The sequence below is a fragment of the Carassius gibelio genome, chromosome A19, assembly GCF_023724105.1.
Source record: "Carassius gibelio isolate Cgi1373 ecotype wild population from Czech Republic chromosome A19, carGib1.2-hapl.c, whole genome shotgun sequence".
Taxonomy (NCBI): domain Eukaryota; kingdom Metazoa; phylum Chordata; class Actinopteri; order Cypriniformes; family Cyprinidae; genus Carassius; species Carassius gibelio.
This window is the reverse complement of record NC_068389.1, coordinates 30,470,557-30,491,985: the sequence shown is the minus strand read 5'-3', so window position 1 is coordinate 30,491,985 and position 21,429 is coordinate 30,470,557. Positions and strand designations below refer to the sequence as shown.

The window sequence follows — 21,429 nt, the reverse complement described above, 5'->3', positions numbered from 1 at the left end:
CATTAGTGAAGCTCGTCCCACAACCACATCATCAGTGAAGCTCCTCCCACAACCACATCATTAGTGAAGCTTCTCCCACACCAAACACATCATTAGTGAAGCTCCTCCCACAACAAACACATAGTCAGTGAAGCTCCTCCCACAACAAACACATAATCAGGGAAGCTCCTCCCAATACCTCCCTACAATAACATCATCATGCAACTTCACCCGCAAACAGGCATTTCCCTAAACTGCCACAGGCCAGAATTTCCGCAACAGTAAAGAGCTTATTAATAATGGAAACGTTTATTGATTTTAGCTAATTAATATTTTCAGTAACTGTTGTTAGTTTCATTTCGGTTTTCATTTATTGTGATTTTTTTATTATTCCAGTTTATGAATTTTTTTTTTTTTTTTTTGACGAATAGTTTTAAGTGGTGAGTTCCTCATTGACTAGCTGATTAAAAGAGCCATACTGCCCTGCAAATAATAATCTAAATTGGAGCCTTGCTCATTCTTTAAATTGTGTTTGTTGCCCTGTCTTAATTATGGAAATTTGACATTAGCCTACTTCACCTACGACTTTTAACTGCACTGCATCTTCCACTAGCTATGGCTAGAACAGCATCTGTAAACACCACGACTTGCGCTGAACCGGCGATGCCCTCAAATCAGACAGGAGAACTGTGACTGAGAACATAACACACGTCGGGAAGTTTGTTTGTGAAGACGGGGGCCAAGGTGTGATATAACTTGATGCGTAAAGACTCTTTCAGATAAGAAGCACCAGGCTGGCTGCAATTTGACAGTGCATAGCAACATTTTTATTTTTTTTACTATAGCCTACCATCGCTCTATCATTGATTTTAATGATTCTATTCATTTATTAACTTATATGACATGCTGGAACGCAGTTCCGGACCGTTCCGGCCCACTTTAACCCCTGCATGTAAGGTACAAGGCAACAAAATGCAGTTAGCATCTAACCAGAAGTGCAATAAGCAGTAAGTACAGAATATTCAGTGTCTACAATATGTTACAAATAAATATACAAATAAGGCAGTACTATGAACATAATGTACAGATTTTAAATACTATCAGCATTATATACAGAAGGGTGTACTATGAACATACTATACAGATGGATTATGTAAAAGTGTATGTACACTATAAGCAGAAACTATGAACATCATTTATGAACATCATTTACACTTTGATTTGATTTTGACATTTGATTTCAAGCTAGATTGATTAATGTGAAATGTGTAAAGTGAAATGACTGAAAGGTGTCAATTGTCGCATTTTAAATTGGATTTGCTTTGTTTCTTTACAGCATATTTATTTTTGACTGCAGTGAGATGATTCTGCAGTTTGCATTAAGAATCCAATCAGAGTTTTGATTCATCACTGCAGAGGACTCTGGAGTTGTTTAGTGATCGCTCACTAATTCACAAACTCACTCATCAGCATAAACAACAAACTGCAGAAAAGAGATTGATTGTGAGTTTGTTATTACAGCAGTATGAAAAACAAAAAGGTTATTCAAACTGGGAATAAATAATGTAAAGAAACAAAGCACTCCATGACATCAGTCTAAAACTGTTCTGCTTTTTCACAAAATCTCTAAAATGGAATTCATAAACAGTTCATGCTTTTCTCCTTGTAACAACATGGATACAATTAAATCATTCAAATGTGTTACAATGGATGGGAATGTTTTTTTAATGATACAAAAGAGCTTGTTTTATCAAAAGCAATACTTAATAATATCTCATACCAAAGCAAGGTTGTTATTTTTTCAAGGACATGTATTTCGTATGGTTTCATACTGGCCGCTGCTGTGTAACAGAGTAATTACTTGATAAATCTAATATAAAGTTCAACACTTTCTTTACCAAATAGTGCTGTTAGTCCTTTTACACATTGTACTTTCATTACCAAAAAGTGCTATTACCAATGTCCTGTTACACACATTCAGAGGATTGTTACATATGTGTAGTTACACAAACATTAGAGCTGTAGATACTATGTACCAATGTGTACTTGGACTGTAGTAACTTACTGTGTGCACTTCTAGTTACTATGTAAGTAAACAGGTATTATAATATAAAGCTGGAGCCATTTCACTACTGATTACTATTTATTATTCAACTTTTGTGTTTAAATGATCTTGTGTAGGTTTTTAAAGGTTGGAAACCTCTAACTAAGCTGACATGATTGACAGCTGAATAGAAATTGACCCAAAACTCTGATAAGTTTTCTGAACAAAATGGCACTCAAGCAACTCACATTAGTCTACCTTAATTAGGATTATTTGAGTGATTAAGACTTTGAACACAAATAGTAAGGAGTACTATGTCTTCATCAGTAAGATAAACAAACAACTTCACATTAAGTAAAGTCAACAGAAAGTTAACAAGCTTGTTAGATTTTACAGAACTAGATGTTCTTAAATTTGTTTTACTTAAGATGTTTAGTTTAACTACTGTATCCACCTGAAAGTTCATATAACACAGCTTAATTGATTTGTATTTACAAGCTTTTCTTTAGTAGATTTAGTGATTACTTTTTACAGTGCAGTGGAAAGTGAAAAAGAGCAAAAGAGAGACATCATGTCATGCTGTCAGTCTCTGTTTTCCTGGGTGTTCCCTAGTGAGCTCACTTCTCCTTAGGCACTTCACCATAGGCACTTTAATTCCTGTAGTCTGGTTCTGTCTTCACAGTAATTGCACTCCAATTAAATCGCACAGGTGCTGGCAATCCTTTGTCATTAGTCTCCCTATGTATAGCTGTCTTTCTCTGTCATCTGTATGGAGTCCTTACCCTATGTGTTATGTTCTCGTCTCCCGAGACTTCCCCTTACCTTCTCGTTCCTCCGAGTTTCCTATCCGTTTCATCCGGTTCCCTCTTTTGTTTTGTTTGGTTTGTCATCCTGGACTGTTGATTTTGTATTTACCCTTTTTGTTAATTAAAGACTACCTGCAATTGGATCTACCCTCTCCTTGTGTTTCTCCTAAACCCAACTGTCACACATCAGCTGAGAATCCTAGGATCTTTGGTGAATGGAAAATCAAGGCAGAGGCCTGGCAGGAACTTAGGATGTCCTTCGAAGACTAGCTCAGCATCACCATCTTCTCAGAATCGTCCAGAGCTGCAGACTGAAGTTCACTTATGTGAGACCTGGATCCACCAGACAGCAGGAGGATCCCAATGTCTTGTGAAGTTATGAGGTCTGGAAATCCCCTAAGAAGATTCCTCTGACCTCGACACATGTGGCAGGGCATCCAGATCATCAGTGACTACAAGTCAAGCAACTCCACTCCAACGGTCACAGACGTCTCCTTTCCTTAACGAGCTAAATGACTTTTATGCTCGCCTCAACAGCGACAGCACCGAGACGGCCACCAAGATCACACCCTCAGCAGAACACCAGCCTTTCAAACTCACCACCACAAATGGCATTCCTGGACGTGTGCTTAGGGCATCTGCAGAGCAGCTTGCAGGAGTCTTCACAGACATTTTAGACCTGTCCCTCAGCCAAGAAACCCCATTTACGAATTAATCGCTCTTTTGAGTTAATTCTGTTCAAAGTCTTTAACAAAGAAGCTTGCAAAACGGTGTGCATTTGTTCACAGATCACTTTAAATGATTTGATCAGATCCCTGCATGCACTGAATCGTCTGATGGGGTTTCTCTTTCATACCTGGAAATTTAAGAAAAGGAAGAACATAAAGACCTTCGTACAACTGAAGCCAAATCTGCAAATTCTGCTGTTGGTCTGCACTTAAGATCTTAATTAGCTGAACACTGTATGTGTCATCTGTGAACAATAACACAGGAATTACAAACCTGATTCCAAAAAAGTTGGGACAATGTAGAAATTGTGAGTAAAAAAAGGAATGGAGTAATTTACAAATATCATAAACTTATATTTTATTCACAGCAGAATATAGATAACATATCAAATGTTCGAAGTGAGACATTTTGAAATGTCAAGCCAAATATATGTACATATAAGGAACCATTGGAGGACCGATTTGCAACTTATTAGGTCAATTGGCAACATGATTGGGTATAAAAAGAGCCTCTCAGAATGGCAGTGTCTCTCAGAAGTCAAGATGGGCAGAGGATCACCAATTCCCCCAATGCTGCGGTGAAAAATAGTGGAGCAATATCAGAAAGGAGTTTCTCAGAGAAAAATTGCAAAGATTTTGAAGTTATCATCATCTACAGTGCATAATATCATCCAAAGATTCAGAGAATCTGGAACAATCTCTGTGGGTAAGGGTCAAGGCTGGAGAACCATACTGGATGCCTGTGATCTTCAGGCCCTCAGACGGCACTGCATCACATAGAGGAATGCTACTATAATGGAAATCAAAACATGGGCTCAAGAATACTTAAAGAAATCATTGTTGGTGAACACAATCCACCGTGCCATTCGCCGTTACCGGCTAAAACTCTATAGGTCAAAAAAGAAGCCATATCTAAACATGAACCAGAAGCGCAAGCGTTTTCTCGGCCAAAGCTCATTTAAAATGGACTGTGGCAAAGTGGAAAACTGTTCTGTGGTTAGACGAATCAAAATTTTAAGTTCTTTTTGGAAAACTGGGATGCCATGTCATCCGGACTAAGGGGAAAAGGACAACACAAGTTGTTATCAGTGCTCAGTTCAGAAACCTGCATCTCTGATGGTATGGGGTTACATGTGTGTGTGTGTGGCATGAGCAGCTTACACATCTGGAAAGGCATCATCAATGGTGAAAGGTGTATCCAAGTTCTAGAACAACATATGCTCCCATCCAGACGTCGTCTCTTTCAGGGAAGACCTTGCATCTTCCAACATGACAAGGTCTTGTCCCAACTTTTTTGAGATGTGCTGATGCCATGAAATTTAAAATCAACTTATGTTTCCCTTAAAATGATACATTTCCTCAGTTTAAACTTTTGATATGTCATCTATGTTGTATTTTGAATAAAATATTGAAATTTGAATCTTCCACATCATTTAATTCTGTTTTTTATTCACAATTTGTACAGGAATCGGGTTTGTAAATACTGTAGTGTAGTTTAGTTTTTACTACATTAAACTGTAGTGTGGTGCAGTAAAATATACCCTATAGTTGTAAAAAAGCTTAGTACAGTATTGGGTACTGTAATTTGTTTATATTACTATAATTGTTATAATACCACAGCAACTATAGTGGTACCACAACAAATTTAAGGACAAAAATGTACCATAAATTGCTATACTATTTTTCTTGTTGGATTTTTTTTTTTTTAAAATTTATGATACAAGACTTAAACATGTTAATAATCAAATTTTTTATTGCAATGAATTTAGATTTCAGAAAATCAAACTCTTTGGACATTCATATTATGGTGCTTTATGGCAGTTATTTACTTTAGTGTTTGTTTTTGTATTATTTATGTTTTATACATATTGTGAGAAATTGGCTTTTATCATATATCCCGACTCAAATAATGTGTTTCTAGCAAACACTCAGAATAAAGAGAGATGATCTGCTGATGATCTGAATGTGTTGTTAAATGAGTGTTGATCGTCTGAGACTCGATATTAACAGAGCTGCTGAAATGACTCTATTTAATGTCTTCCTGTTTTCACCGCATTTATTATGCTTTATTATGGTATAATTTGTTTGCATAGACTGAGTTTATTAAAGAGGACAAAAAGAAGATGAGAGATCCAGAACCCTGCAGAATCAAACACACTGAATATACTCAAGAACAAACAGGTTGGTCTTTATTTTTCTTCCTTTATTAATAGTGCTAATGGATATAAATCTTCACACAGATTTAGATTTCCTGTAATATGTAAAACATTTACAGCTCTGCAATAATATAGCTGAAGCATCAAATATCAAATAATAAGGCAGGACTCCTTTCCACTTTTCACCTTTCAAAAATCTCTCTATTTTTTTTTTTTTTTTCATTTTATTTTATAAAATCTATTTGTGATGATCAGTTTTGATATTGTGGTGGCAAGCCAAAAAATCAATGTATGGGGTGCTCTGATTGGGATTTTTGAGACTGATCACAGAAAGCAGTTTCTGTCGATGCATATCACCAATACCCATCTTTTACCCTTTCTATAAAGCCAATATTTATAATACATTATGAGAGTGTTCTTAAGGCATTATAATGAATGCATTATATATATACAAAGAAAACTTATGTCATATCAACTCATGAATAATCATAACAACCATTATAATACATCATTATACTTACATACATGTGGTTATAAGTTTAAGAGTATGATTATTTATAACACACAATGAACACCATATTAAGTCTACTTTATTTTCAGCATAATAGACTGTATCATATCTTGACATTGTTTAAGATGTGCACAGTATCTTACTACAGCTTGTGAGTGGTTAGATGTTGAGTGTTATTTGAGTGTTTCTTTAACCATTTGAATGTTATTTAACTGAAAAAATGCAATCCTTTATATGGTTATATTGTATTTTCATGGTCCCCTTAATCAATCGGTTATAAGCAACTTTGCCACTTCATGCCAACTAACTCTCACTGGAGTTTTAGTATGCTCAAGAATGGTAGAATCTAGTTTGGTAGAATATTTAATTCATCTGTTGGTTGACCATCAAAATAAAGTGTTAGCATATATTTACAGTAGCAGACATACTAATACTCTGATGACCACTAGTTGATATAGTTGCAGAGGTACTCAACAGCTGTCTAGGGGTAACATCAAAATAATCAAACTGATATTACAATAACAATAGTTTATAGAAAATGTGTCTGATCTTATGGCTGTTTGAGATTTTGTTTGATATGATTGATTATTATTATTATCATTATTATTATTATTATTATTATTATTACTTATAAGAGGTCTTCGACCGCTTTAAGAAGCGTACGAAAAATTATGTTTTATTAATACAGGCTTCATAGAAAGTGTTACCCCTAATTTTAAATGAGAATTTTTGTTTTGATTAAATCTATATAATTTTGTTTATATCAAACATAGAATTTAAATTAATTGGCTTTCTTCAACAAGAAAATTATACTTTGTGCCATGTTTCATAAAATAGTTTTCATAGACATAGAAAATATTGTTTAGGGCAAAATGTTATTTATTTTTCATTGGCTCAAGTTATAAAATATAGGTGTGAACTATTGCCCTATTTATTTATTTATTTATTTTAATTGGATGAATGCAAAAGTTTTTTTAGTATTCCAATCTTTGTGTAAAAATAACATGATGCTGCCATCTAACTTAGATTACTTAGTAATTATCACACATGACATTTAATATATTGGCTTTCATCACTTCTCATATACATGTTTATCTTTCTTATATATATATATATATATATATATATATATATATATATTTGCTGGTGACCTCTGGTTGAGTTGACATGAAATGACCCAAGAACAGGGTTTGAGCACTACATACTTAAACCCCTAATAATAATAATAATAATAATAATAATAATAAGTAACTTGATGCTGGTTGTTTTGATGTTGCAATGTTTTATTCACATCAAACAAAGACTGGATTAAGTATCCTGGTATTTCTCCTTAACCTGAAAGCCAATAACATGCTGCTTAACTGTTATGTTTGTTCCCAGGGTGTATTTATTTACATGACATTAATAAGAAAACCACTAAACACTGTGACATTATCTGCATCCCAGATCCATTAGTTTTTTCGGAGTACAATGTAGACTCGATCCCCTTTCTCTAACAGCAGTATTAAGCCATTGCCTCCGTTCTCTGCAGACTGTTCACTCTTGTGATGTAGTGCCAGTGCTTCTGGCTTTCCATTTCTATACAAGTTTAATTTTGTTCCATGATTAGTTCCACAATGGTAGAAGAAACTGAAATAGTAAACTCCTCGTACTGGTGCTGTGAAAATACCTGTTAAAGAGAGAGACAGTTCTCCATTTAACAGCTGTAGACATGAATTATACAAGTGTGTTGCTATTAATTTCAGCAGCATGTATTAACGATACCAGTGTCCTTGTTGTAGGCATCACCAACATTAATGAAGACATTCTTGTTGAATCGGTTTCAACCGGTCCAAAGAAACCATTTGATCCGAATGAAACTGAAAACGCCACCTTTGGCCTGTCTAAAGAGAACATATACCTTAAAATGTTGAAATCTGGCTCCGTAGCAATGCAGACAAATGATATATAATAGCTTTTGGAACACTTTTATTATTATTATTGTTACATAAAACCAAGATTGTTGGACTGAGTTTTAAAGGAAAATACTATTTCAGTTTTTATACTTCAAAATTTCACATTTAATTCAATGTGATGCATGCTATTTGAAAAGGTTTTTAATCAGACATTGCTAGGGAATTTCATCAATCCTTCTATTTATATTTTAAGACATTAATAAAAAAAAAAAAAAATGAGAAGTTGACGTCAACGATAGAAAAACAAACATAGAAAGACATTTCATAACCTCATAACTTTCATAATCTGATAATTCAACCCATTATAATTAAACTGACATGACAGTCTCACGCACGCACGTTTTTCCGTCAGCGCGACCCACGATTATACTTCACTTATATCCACTTATTGCAGTAGTAGCTATTATAGGCCTCTAAAGTAATGTAAATTAATTTAAACAGCACGAGACCCTGCTACCGCAACTGTCAAGACTGGCTCGCTCTGTGTTAAGTGTCCCGTCAGCAGCATCTGTGAACGTGTCTTCAGCGCAGCGGGAAGAGTGATAGAAGAGAGGAGGACGGGGTTAAAACCTTCCACTCTGGATGCTATTCTTTTTCTCCACGATGCTCTGTAAGAGACCGTTCTAACTTTTCATTTGACTGGACTTCATTTTCGTTTAACTGTTGGAAACTAATGGAAAAAAGAATGGACATGTTCTGTGGTGCATTTTTGAGATAAGATAACCTGCAAGTTTGTTTTTAATTAATTTAATTTGTTTAGATTGTTGGCTATTTCTCATTTGCGAGCGCTGTTGTGAGCCTGCCTCAGTATTTCAAATTTTTTATTTTATTTTACTCACTGTGGTTTAATAAATAAACATTTATTAAACTAACTGTGTGATATGCTCTATAAGTGTTTTATATCTATGGATTTAATTGTAGCCAAGTAAAGTATTAGCGTTAATTTGAGAGGCTTAATTGATTAAATATGTTTTAAGCTACTCGCTGTCGGCTCGGCTGTTTAACGTTAATCATCATTTTAAAAAAAATGCTCCAAACATTTTTCTAAATTAACTTGATAAAGAAATTAAAAGAAACATAACACAAAACTGACCCCTTTTGTAATTGTTGCAAATAGGGCAGGCTTCCGCTGTGTAATAAAATAAATAAATAAATAAATAAAAACACGGGCTCGTGTCGGACTCGGGCTGATAATTCTGATGAGCTGTCGGAGTGAAGCTGCTTGTGGGCTTGTTAAATCCTCCTCTGCTGAGTTCTTGAGTGATTTAATGCCTTCTTTTAGTTCACTTGATTTTATTTGAGGTTCTTAATTGCGGGTGTCAGAACCATTGTATGTGATTGACAAACATGATCTTGCTCTGTCAGTGCAGTCACAACTTGTGAAGTTAGTTTATATAGTTGATCATTTATAGTGATAGAAACTCAAACGTAGTCATTTTTAAAGTGTTATCTATTGATTCTACAGTTTATTAATAATTACATATATTCTGTATATATTATCATTCATTAACTGTTAAACTGAGAGTCCTTGTGTGTAATGGATTAATAATATAAATCATATTAATAATTATATAAATAATCTAAAATATTTCTAAGTTTTATCACTAAAGCCAGACCATTTTTTATTGCTTTATATATATACATTTAACTATATAGTGACATTCAATTTTGAGAAAGATACTGGGGTAGTGCCTTTTTTTGCGTCAGACATGTGTCACTTCTCTCACATCTGATTGGTCCAGCTTCAGTTTGAGATCTCTAACCCAGAACATAACCTGTCCTGGAGCAGGTTAGCCGTGGAGTGTAAGTTTCTATGCAAATGAACGCTGCTAAAGGCCAAGATACTTTCAGGGTAGCTAAAACCCAGGATTGGTGCAAAATAAACTGAATCTTACCTTGCCAGCCAGCTATACCAGCTTCATGGTAAAGGCCTCTGATGTGATGGCAGCAGAAGTTAATGTGTTGAAGCCTTATTGTTACTGAGAAGCAGTAAGGACTTGCCATTTTCTTTGTTAAATCGGTAACACTTTATAATAACTGCACACTATTAATCATTAATTAAGCATTAGTTAACAGATAATTCATAATTTATAAAGCATTAATAGACAGTAATAATCAGTTTATAAATACAGATATAAATGCTTTATTCTTGATTTAAAAGCATATCTATAATATGTAATTTCATACTTTATTCATGATCAATTTATCATTTCTCAATGAAGTATAGCATTATTTACAAACCAGTTATTTAGGAGTTGCCAGTGATTCATAAGATCACAAGAAATGTAGTAAATTCAGGTAGTTATAAAGCATTTAGTAGTGGTCAGTTAACTATTTATGTGAGCTCATCTAAAGTGAGTCTAATTATGCCTTGTAAAGCATTTATAAAGGATATTTAAAGGCTCAGTTATCTTCTAAACAAAAAACAGAAACAAACAACACAGTGATACAGAACATAGAAATATTAACAGCCTTTAAATCTCATTTGTAAAAGCTTTACAAGGCATAAATAGTCCTCACTTTAGATGAGCTCACAAAAATAGTTAACTAACAACTACATATGTTTTATAACTACCTGAATTAACCCTGAATTACAGTAGAAATACATGTTAATAAACCATTTATTAACACTATAAGTAACTATTACTATATGTCTGAATAAAAAGATGTATGAATGCACATATAAATAGTTTATTAATCATTTACTTACAACTTCTAAGTGATCTTATGAACCACTGACAACTCCTTAATAACTGGTGTGTAAATAATGCTATACTTAATTTAGAAATGATAAATTGATCATTAATAAAGTATGAAAAAAACAATTATTAAATACATTATAGATATGCTTTTAAATCAGGTATAAAGCATTTATATCTGTATTTATAAACTGCTTATAAATGTCTATTAATGCTTTATAAATGATGAATTAACTGTTTCCTAATGCTTAACTAATGATTAATAGCATGCAGTTATTATAAAGTGTTACTGTTAAATCTTCTTTACGGTAACACTTTATTTTGATGGTCCTTTTTGAGCATTCTGTTCACAATAATTAACTTTGCATCTATATGTCAACTAAGTCTCATTAGACTATAAGTTGACTTTCTGAATAATATCTGATAACTCTTTATTGTGATGGTCTCCCATAAGACATTATACTGATTATAAATAGCTTTGCACATAAGTGCATGTCAACTTATTCTAACCCTAACCCTATCAGTCTACCAATATTCTATTAACTCTCTAATGAGGGCTAGATATGTAGGTGCAATGTTACTGAAGTTAACAGAACCATCAAAATAAAGTGAAATAAAGTTTTTTCATGAGGTTTCTAAAGAGTTATAACAAGAAGATTTCCAATAATCCAGTCAGATATATTTAGATATTCTTAGAATCTCATCATCAGGATATGAAACTGCATGCATATTTTTAAATAAACCAGTGTTCGGTAACCACTAGGCTTTTTTCTCATGCTTCATATCTGGATTTAGTCATGTAGTAGTTGTTGTTTTCAGCTGTAATTTATCAGTGTACAAATAAATGGCAATTGAATGCACGTTCAACAAGAACTGTTTAAACAAGTTATATTCTGGTTTATTGGCATTGTCTACACTTCTTTTCAAAAACAAATTTTGGAAAGATATTTCCTTCTTCAGATAGTCTGTCTCGACTATGTGTGACTGTGCCTGTGATCATGCAGCAACAGGATATTATTCTCCCACATCCCGCACACACGTCCCTACCAGTGGCAAATACATTTGGTTTTTTATTTAATTTGATTACATTAATGTTTAAGTTGAGACTTACAAGTAATATTTTAATTGCTATCCTCCTATGAAGGAATAGGCCTACTGCTGTAAAAAAGCAGCTCAATTGTTCAAAGTATTTGCAAACCAAATGTTATTGCACTTTTGTTCATATAGCAGTACATTTAAATGAAATTGTGTGTATAATGCGATTAAAACGCAGGCAATCAAGTAATCTTTAGCCAGGCACTAATATACAGGTGCTTCTCAATAAATTAAAATGTCGTGAAAAATGCTTCTATATCCACCAGGTCCTTCTGCACACGCTTTTACAGTCTGCAGCAGTGCAGTGTTGTTCTGTTTAGCGGGCTGTAACTTTACTGAATGAGAAGCAAAGGAAGAAACTACATTGTCCTTGTTATCATCAGTGTCAGAAGTATGTGTCTCTCTTTTTTTAACATACAGCACTGTGGTGTCGGCTTCCACATACATTACAGCACATTTTAGTCTTACAGAATTTTGCGATGTGCTTTGGCCCAAGACACATGAAACATCTTCCCATCTTCATTAGTGTGTCCTTTCGTGCAGCAATATAAGTTTCGGGACACAGTTCCGTTTTGTGTGCTGCACTATCACAGAAGAGGCAGTTCTGTATTCTTTGACTGGTGGTTTGCAGTACTGCAGCTGATGGCATGTTGTGTTTTCTGTGCTTCATTTCAAATGATATGTCTTGTCTTTTAACTGGTTTCTGGTAACTTTGACTGTCCCTGGAATTATAAGTCTTAATCAGCTGCATGGTTCTTTCTCTGCTCAGAATCTCTTTTTGCAGGAATTTGATAACTTCTGAGAACTTCCATTCATCACTGGTTCCTCTCTGTCGACTGTACTGGAGAGTAATGTCATCTGGAATCATCTGTAGCAGGACAGGGCACAACAAGCTGCCATATGCCCCTGATGCGACACCCAGCGATTCTAAGCTGCGGATATGTACTTCACATTCATCACAAAAATGTCTCAGAGCTGTGACTTCGTTTGATTTCTTTACTGGGCAGAGATTTAGCAGTGTGGTCATACGAGCGTTAATAAGCAGGTCTTTTCTTCCGAACCGATTCTGCAGCAGCTTGATCGCGTGATCATAATTACTGTCTGTCTGCTGTCTTTCAGGGCAGTAGAGGTCCTTTCTAGGTGCTGATCCACCATCTGGTCTGGATACGTACTGGATCCAGGTGACTGCAGTGACCCTCTGATCTGGATACAGACTGGATCTGGTGGCCACGGTGACCTAGGAATAAGAGAAAAACAGACTAATATTAGCATAGATGCTAATGATGTACAGTAGCAGGTACATAAGGAGTTATGGGAAGTGTTCCCGGTTCCGGTTTACCTAATTAATGCAGCCTAAGAATCCTTTTACAGATTTTGATATTAAAAGCATATAAGTACGTTATGTGTAAGCCAGGTTAAAGAGATGGGTCTTTAATCTAGATTTAAACCGCAAGAGTGTGTCTGCCTCCCGAAAAATATTAGGTAGGTTATTCCAGAGTTTAGGCACCAAATAGGAAAAGGAACCACCCAATAAAGCATTACAATAATCTAACCTTGAGGTCATAAATGCATGGATTAACATTTCTGCATGTGACATTGAGAGCATAGGCCATAATATAGATATATTTTTGAGATAGAAAAATGCAGTTTTACAAATGCTAGGAACATGGCTTTCTAAGCAATGTTGTTTTCGTCAACGATGACGACAACAAAATGATTTCGTCGACGCACCTTTTTTTATGACGATAAAGCGAGGATGACTAGCTAAAAATGGCTCTAATGTGACTAAAACATGACGAGACGTTTTTGAGTCTTCGTTGACGAGACGAGACGAAACAAAAATGATTATAAGTCTGACGTTCACAATGCATGTCATTTCTGCCTGTTTTGGAGAAGCACCCGGCTGCAGCCTGCAGATCGAGGCGGGGCTGCACCTGGTGTGGGGTTGCACGTTCTTTTAAATGCGCACTTGAGCAGCGCAGCACACTGTGACTCCATGTTGCTTTGAGCACATCATTCTGCACCAGCGATGTGCATACGCGCTTTGTGCGCTCTGTTTTGAAACGTTTCATATTATCATGGTTTTGCGCACTGAAAGATTATTAAAAGCCTATATTTTTATACCTAGCCTACACAATACATTTAAAATGAGCATAATTTAATTGTATTATTTGTGTGTAGTGTAGGCTATATAAATACATACACTTCTTAGCTCTTGACATCCATATATAAATATAAAATTGTGATATTTGCTGCGGGGTGAGGGCTTCGATAACTCTCTCTTTTTTGACCATACATGTGTTTGCATCCCTGAATGTTTGTGTCACTTTTATTAGACAGGGTTGTATGATGTTTGTGTTTACAAATAATATGCATCTTGTTGTTGCACTGGCAGACAAGTTGAAGCACAAATTGTAGAGCATAAGTATGTGTTCCTCAATAGCTTATATTTTGGGCACGTTGTTCATTTCACTTTAACAATTTCTTAAATAAAGCCACAATTGCCAAAGTAAAAATGTTTTTATTCCTGGCTTTTTTGGAGTAAAACAGTGATTCCACTGTTACCACTTTATCTGTGTGTAATGTTGTAGTAGCTCAAAGTGCTGAAATTTTAGAAGAGCATCAATTCATGGAAAAATAACTTAAAATATGTGGATAAAAGGTTTCTGCCCATGAAGTACAGCTTGGCAGCACTGCATCTCCATCAATGAGAAAGTCTAGTTTATTATGCAAAGCTTTTAAGGTTAACTGTTGTTTTATGAATTGCAACACTCGTTACAACCTGTCAAACCTAAGTCCATTTCCAATACTTTTAATCTAAATTAATTTGCTAAAGACTACTTTTTAGTTTTTTACTAAAATTGACTAAAACTTGACTAAAACCTTTTTCCGTTTTCGTCGACTAAAACTTGACTAAAACCTTTTTGTGTTTTCATCGACTAAAACTTGACTAAAACTATCAAGTTTATAAGTGACTAAAATGTGACTAAAACTAAAAAGGATTTTCGTCCAAAAGACTAAGACTAAGACTAAAACTAAAAGGGCTGCCAAAAACAACACTGTTTCTAAGGAGAGATTGTTATCAAATAGCACATGGATCTTAACTGATGATGAAGAATTGACAGAGAAGCCATCAAGTCTTGGACAGTATTCTATGATAATACATGCAGAGTTTTTATGTCCTATAATTAACACCTCTGTTTTTTTTTTCAGAATTTAGCAGTAAGAAATTACTTGTCATCCAGTTTTTTATATCGACTATGCATTCCATTCGTTTTTCAAATTGGTGTGTTTCACAGGGCCGCAAAGAAATATAGAGCTGAGTATCATCAGCATAACAGTAAAAGCTAACACCATGTTTCCTGATTATATCTCCCAAGGGTAACATATAAAGCGTAAAGAGTGGCGGCCCTAGTACTGAGCCTTGGGGTACTCCATACTGCACTTGTGATCGATATGATACCTCTTCATTCACTGCTATGAATTGATGGTGGTCATATAAGTACGATTTAAACCATGCTAATGCACTTCCATTAATGCCAACAAAGTCTATGCAAAAGAATGTTGTGATCAATTGTGTCAAATGCAGCACTAAGATTCAATAGAACAAATAGATAGATACAACCACGATCAGATGATAAGAGCAGGTCATTTGTAACTCTAAGGAGAGCAGTCTCAGTACTATGATACGGTCTGAATCCTGACTGGAAATCCTCACAGATACCATTTTTCTATAAGAAGGAATATAATTGTGAGGATACTACCTTTTCTAGTATCTTGGACAGAAAAGGGAGATTCGAGATCGGTCTATAATTAACTAGTTCTTTGAGGTCAAGTTGTGGTTTTTTGATGAGAGGCTTAATAACAGCCAGTTTGAAGGTTTTGGGTACATATCCTAATGACAATGAGGAATTTATAATAGTCAGAAGAGGATCTATGACTTCTGGGAGCACCTCTTTTAGGAGCTTAGATGGTATAGGGTCTAACATACATGTTGTTGGTTTAGATGATTTAACAAGTTTATACAATTCTTCCTCTCCTATAGTAGTGAATGAGTGGAACTGTTCCCCAGGGAGTCTATAATGCACTATCTGAAGCGATACTGTAGCTGACGACTGAATGGTTGTAATTGTATCTCTAATAGTAATGGTATCGATATTAGAAGTAAATTAGTTCATAAAGTCATTACTGCTGTGGTGTTGGGAAATGTTAAGACTTTTTAAGGATTTTTTCTTTAATTTAGCCACTGTATTGTATAAATACCTGGGATTTTGTTTGTTTTCTTCTAAAAGAGAACAAAAGTAATCGGATCTAGCAGTTTTTAATGCTTTTCTGTAGGATAGGTTACTTTCACACCAAGCAATACGAAATTACCTCTAGTTTTGTTTTCCTCCAGCTGCGCTCCATTTTTCGGGCTGCTCATTTCAGAGTGCAGTATGCTCATTACACTATATATTCAGACTGGTTTCCTTAACCTTCCTTAAGCGTAAAGGAGCAACTGTATTTAAAATGCTAGAAAAGAGAGAGTCCATAGATTTTGTTACATCATCAAGTTGTTCTGAGGTTTTGGATATGCTAAGGAATTCGGATAAATCAGGAAGATAACCTACATAGCAGTCTTTTGTTGTAGATGTGATGGTTCTACCATATTTGTAACAAGAAGTAGAATTTACAATTTTGGCTTTATGAAGTTTGCACAAAACTAAATAATGATCTGAGATATTATCACTTGGCTGCATGATTTCAACTATCAACATCAATTCCATGTTACAGTATTAAATCTAGAGTATGATTTCGACAATTAGTAGGTCCTGAAACGTGTCATCTAACGTCAAAAGAGTTCAGAATGTCTATAAATGCTGATCCCAGTGCATCTATTTCATTATCAACATGGATATTAAAATCACCAACTATTAAAACTTTATCTGCAGCCAGAACTAAACAGAGGTTGTTCCAGATTCTCTGAATCTAGATGACGATAACTTCAAACTTTTTAAAATTTTTCTCTGAGAAGTTCCTTTCTGATATTGCTCCACTATTTTTCGCCGTAGCATTGGGGGAATTGGTGATCCTCTGCCCATCTTTACATCTGAGAGACACTGCCACTCTGAGAGGCTCTTATTATACCCAATCATGTTGCCAATTGACCTAATAAGTTGCAAATTGGTCCTCCAGCTGTTCCTTATATGTACATTTAACTTTTCCGGCCTCTTATTGCTACCTGTCCCAACTTTTTTGGAATGTGTAGCTCTCATGAAATGCAAAATGAGCCAATATTTGACATGAGATTTCAAAATGTCTCACTTTCACAAGTCATGGCCTAGTGGTTAGAGAGTTTGACTCCTAACCCTAGGGTTGTGGGTTCGAATCTCTGGCTGGCAATATCACGACTTAAGTGCCCTTGAGCAAGGCACTGAACACCCAACTGCTCCCCTGGCGCCACAGCATAAATGGCTGCCCAATGCTCTGGGTGTGTGCTCACTGCTGTGTGTGTGCACTTTGGATGGGTTAAATGCAGAGCACAAATTCTGAGTATGGGTCACTATACTTGGCTGAATGTCACTTTCACTTCACTTATTCCATTTCTTTTTTACTCACAATTTCTATAGTGTCCCATCTTTTTTGGAATCAGGTTGGTATATATATATATATATATATATATATACATATATATATATATATATATATATATATACACACACACACAGTGCAGACCAAAAGTTTGGAAACATTACTATTTTTAATGTTTTTGAAAGAAGTTTCTTTTGCTCATCAAGCCTGCATTTATTTGATCAAAAATACAGGAAAAAATGTAATATTGTGATATATTATTACAATTTAAAATAATTGTTTTTAAATTTATTATATTATTATATTATATTTTATATTATATTATATGATCCTTTAGAAATTATTCTAATATGATGATTCATTATCAAAGTTGGAAACAGTTCTGCTGCTTAATATTTTTTCAGAACATGTGATATTTTTTTAGGATACTTTGATGAATAAAAAGTAAAAAAAAAAAGAAAAGAAGCTATGTTTTTAAAATATAAATATTTTGTAATAACAATATACACCACTGGTCAGTTATTTGGGGTCAGTATTTTTTTTTTCTTTCTTTTTTTTTTTAATAAAATCAATACTTTTATTCAGCAAGGATGTGTTAAATTGATAAAAAGTGATAGTAAAGAAAATATATTATTAGAATATATATTATTAGAATTGTTTTTTTTTTATTTGGAATAAATGCAGTTCTTTTTAACCTTTTATTGATCAAAAATATTAGACAGCAGAACTGTTTCCAACAATCATAATAAATCAGAATATTAGAATGATTTCTAAATGATCATGTGATAGACTGGATGTTACATGTGACACTGAAGGCTGGAGTAATGAGGCTAAAAAATTCAGCTTTGCATCACAGGAATAAAATATTTTCTTTTTAAAGTATATTCAAATAGAAAACTATTATTGTCATTGTCATTGTGCTTGTTGCTTTAAGTCAGTTAAGTATAGTGTCTTGACAAGAACTGACTTTTTATCATCAAGACTTGGTGTATCACTATACCTCACTTTACTATGAGAAAACGTGTCAGTGTAGATGAGTTATCACTTAAAGTACTTAGCTTACCATCAACTTGGAAAATGGTGGAACATCTGCAGGTGAAATATTTCTGCTCTTTTTTTTAAGACAAATGGAAAAACACCTTGAATTTTGTAATTTAGAATTTCCTCATAAAGGTTTGACACATATGAGGAACTATATTCAACTGTTCTCAGTAAGAAGGTAAACAGATTAATCAAATAGAATATTAGTTCAAATGCACTGTTGCTCTATATGGAAACAGTAATATAATACCCTGAGTTTGGACGACAGCATGGACAGATTACATTAATTTGCAATGGAAAAATTAAACTGCAAAAACTCGGACATAAGACAAAAATAAAGGAACAACTGCAAGATGAATAAAAACAATAGAAAATAAACGGGAGTGTGAGAATCATTTTACTATGCTGCAGTGTAGCAAGAAATTTGTCCCTTTTTGCTTTCCTGACATCCAGGTGTGTTTGGTGTATTTGCATGCAGCAGTGTTGCCAAATCCGCGGAATTTAGGCTACTTTGGGAAAATGTTTGATTAACTATTTGGTTGGGTTTATTACACGGACCTGGCAACCCGGGAGGAAACTGACATTCCGAGGGGAACAGAATCGACTGCTACACCGGCGACACACTGGATGCGTGGCGCAAGCGTCTCAGCCGCGTGGCGTGTCTGTTTTTAATTCGGCTCCTATGTTAACAAGTTAGAGCTTGCAGACTGCCTGCGTGAGACGCGCGTCTTGCGGAAAACGCGTGCATGCTAAAAATAGAACCGGCGCCTATTTTTCACGCGACACGCGCGCGTGTTGGAAGCGTTTCCAGGCAAAATATAATAGGAAAATATGTTTATATGTCGATTTTCAAATATTGCACCTGTCAAACATAGTCTATTTTGCCGCCAATACTGTTGACGGTGTCCTTTATCAGTAGGCGTAGGTGTAGGTGTGTAAAAAAAGTTGATATTGTTCTCATGAAGACAAGATCCTGGGGCATGTTTAAGTTCAAAACGGTGCGCAACGTTTTGCTACGGTTTCCGGGTTGAACGTCATGTTTCCTGGAAACGGCGTGCACCAGTGGGTTTGAGATGCGTTTTCTTTTGTTTGGTGGGTGTGTCAGAACTGCAGTCCAATCAGCAGCGACATGTATAAAGCACGCGGTATTAAAGTGAACTCGCACAATGGCTTCAAGGAAAATAATGTACAAATGTGTTTGTTGCAGCTGCAACAACTGAGGATATTAGAAGACATGTTTGTCGTAAGTTTTATTGTAAAAATATAGGATATCAACAATGTAGTTGTTTATATTTTTAGCTTCATTGCAAGTGTATGACATTTGGTTTAGAAATTAACAATGGTAATTAAGTGCTTTTCCTAAAAATGAGAAAGAAAATACAGGGTATTAAAACTGTATGAACTACAAATAAAGTCAGTATGTGAGGCTAAATCGATGTGTTTTATTCTGAAATAGGTAAGAAACACAAAGAACACAAAGAATGGCCTTCTCAGCTGCCATAGTTGCAATTCTTGCATCATCAGAAAAGTGTGTTCAACACATCACCGTTTCAGTTTAAAAAACGTTGTGCAACGTTTTGTCAGGGCTGAACGCAGCCCTGGGGCATGTTCAAGTTAAAAACGGTGCGCAACATTTTGCTACGTTTCCTGGAAACGGCGTGCACCGGTGTGCAACGGGGTTTGAGATGCGTTTTCTCTTGTTTGGTGGGTGTGTCAGAACTGCCGTCCAATCAGCAGCAACATGTATAAAGCATGCGGTATTAAAGTGAACTCGCACAATGGCTTCAAGGAAAATAATGTACAAATGTGTTCGTTGCAGCTCGGTATACGCAACAACTGAAGATATTAGAAGACATGTTTGTCGTAAGTTTAACTGTAAAAATATAGGATATCAACATAATGATGTAGTTGTTTATATTTTTCAGAGTTCCTACAGGTTTCTTCAAGTTAAATTCAAGTCTTTTTAAGACCTTTTTAAGTCCATTTATATAAAAAATTAATACCTATTTCACGTCCCTACCAGCAAAGAAAAACAAAATCCTTGAACTTGTTTTCATTTATTTTTCAAATGTGGAATGGGTAAAAGATAAGCCAAGCAGGTGTGAAAAATAAAAACATTTCAGTAGGCCACAAGACAGTTTGCCGAACAATGTTAAGTTGTTTTTTAATAATAGCTAGCTACTTATTCCATGCTGGGAATATGTGGAACTGAGAGACCCCTGAACAATAAACATCGAAAATTAGAACTCAACAATACATTAAATTAAGAAACACAGTGAACTCCTCAGCTCTTCACTCAGGGCAGCAATCTCTTTATCAAGGACAGCCAGTTCCGTCAACTTCTCCTTTATCGTGACCGCAAGTAAACATTTTAGCGATTTCGGAGTCAGGGAACATGCATTTGAAAAGCTCTGAGATACCCTCATTTCCATTGTAGGACTGATGTTTAGCGATTGTGTTAAAAGTCCACAACACCTTGGCTTTCATTGTTGGCGTGGACCCAAAAGCTGTGTGCAGATCCACTCTAGTTGCGGTCATAGCTGAAGGGTCTGCAGTGCTAGCAGCAAGCTGGCTATAAGGGGCCGTTCACATATCGCGTCTTTTGCGCGCTCAAGTTCATTATTTCCAATGTAGGCGCGCAGTATGCGCGTTCATAATGGAAGCGACGTGGTCGAGACGCCCACACACCGCATCGAGTTAAAAAATCTCAAGTTTTCAGAGAGCCGCAAGTGCACCGCAGGTCATGTGACAAGAACTAACCAATCAGCTTCATCCTTTCCCGTAACAACTTTGAAAGCTCAGCCAAAATGAAGGAACAGCTGATCATAGCTGTATATGGATTGC

At 35.2% G+C, this 21,429-nt stretch overlaps 1 protein-coding gene across 3 annotated transcripts in view; it reads left to right on the top strand.

Moving 5' to 3' along the window:
• Nucleotides 1-21,429, top strand: part of LOC127935437 (gastrula zinc finger protein XlCGF57.1-like) — a 193,884-nt gene that overhangs the window by 161,714 nt on the left and 10,741 nt on the right. The gene's annotated exons all lie outside the window — the stretch shown is intronic.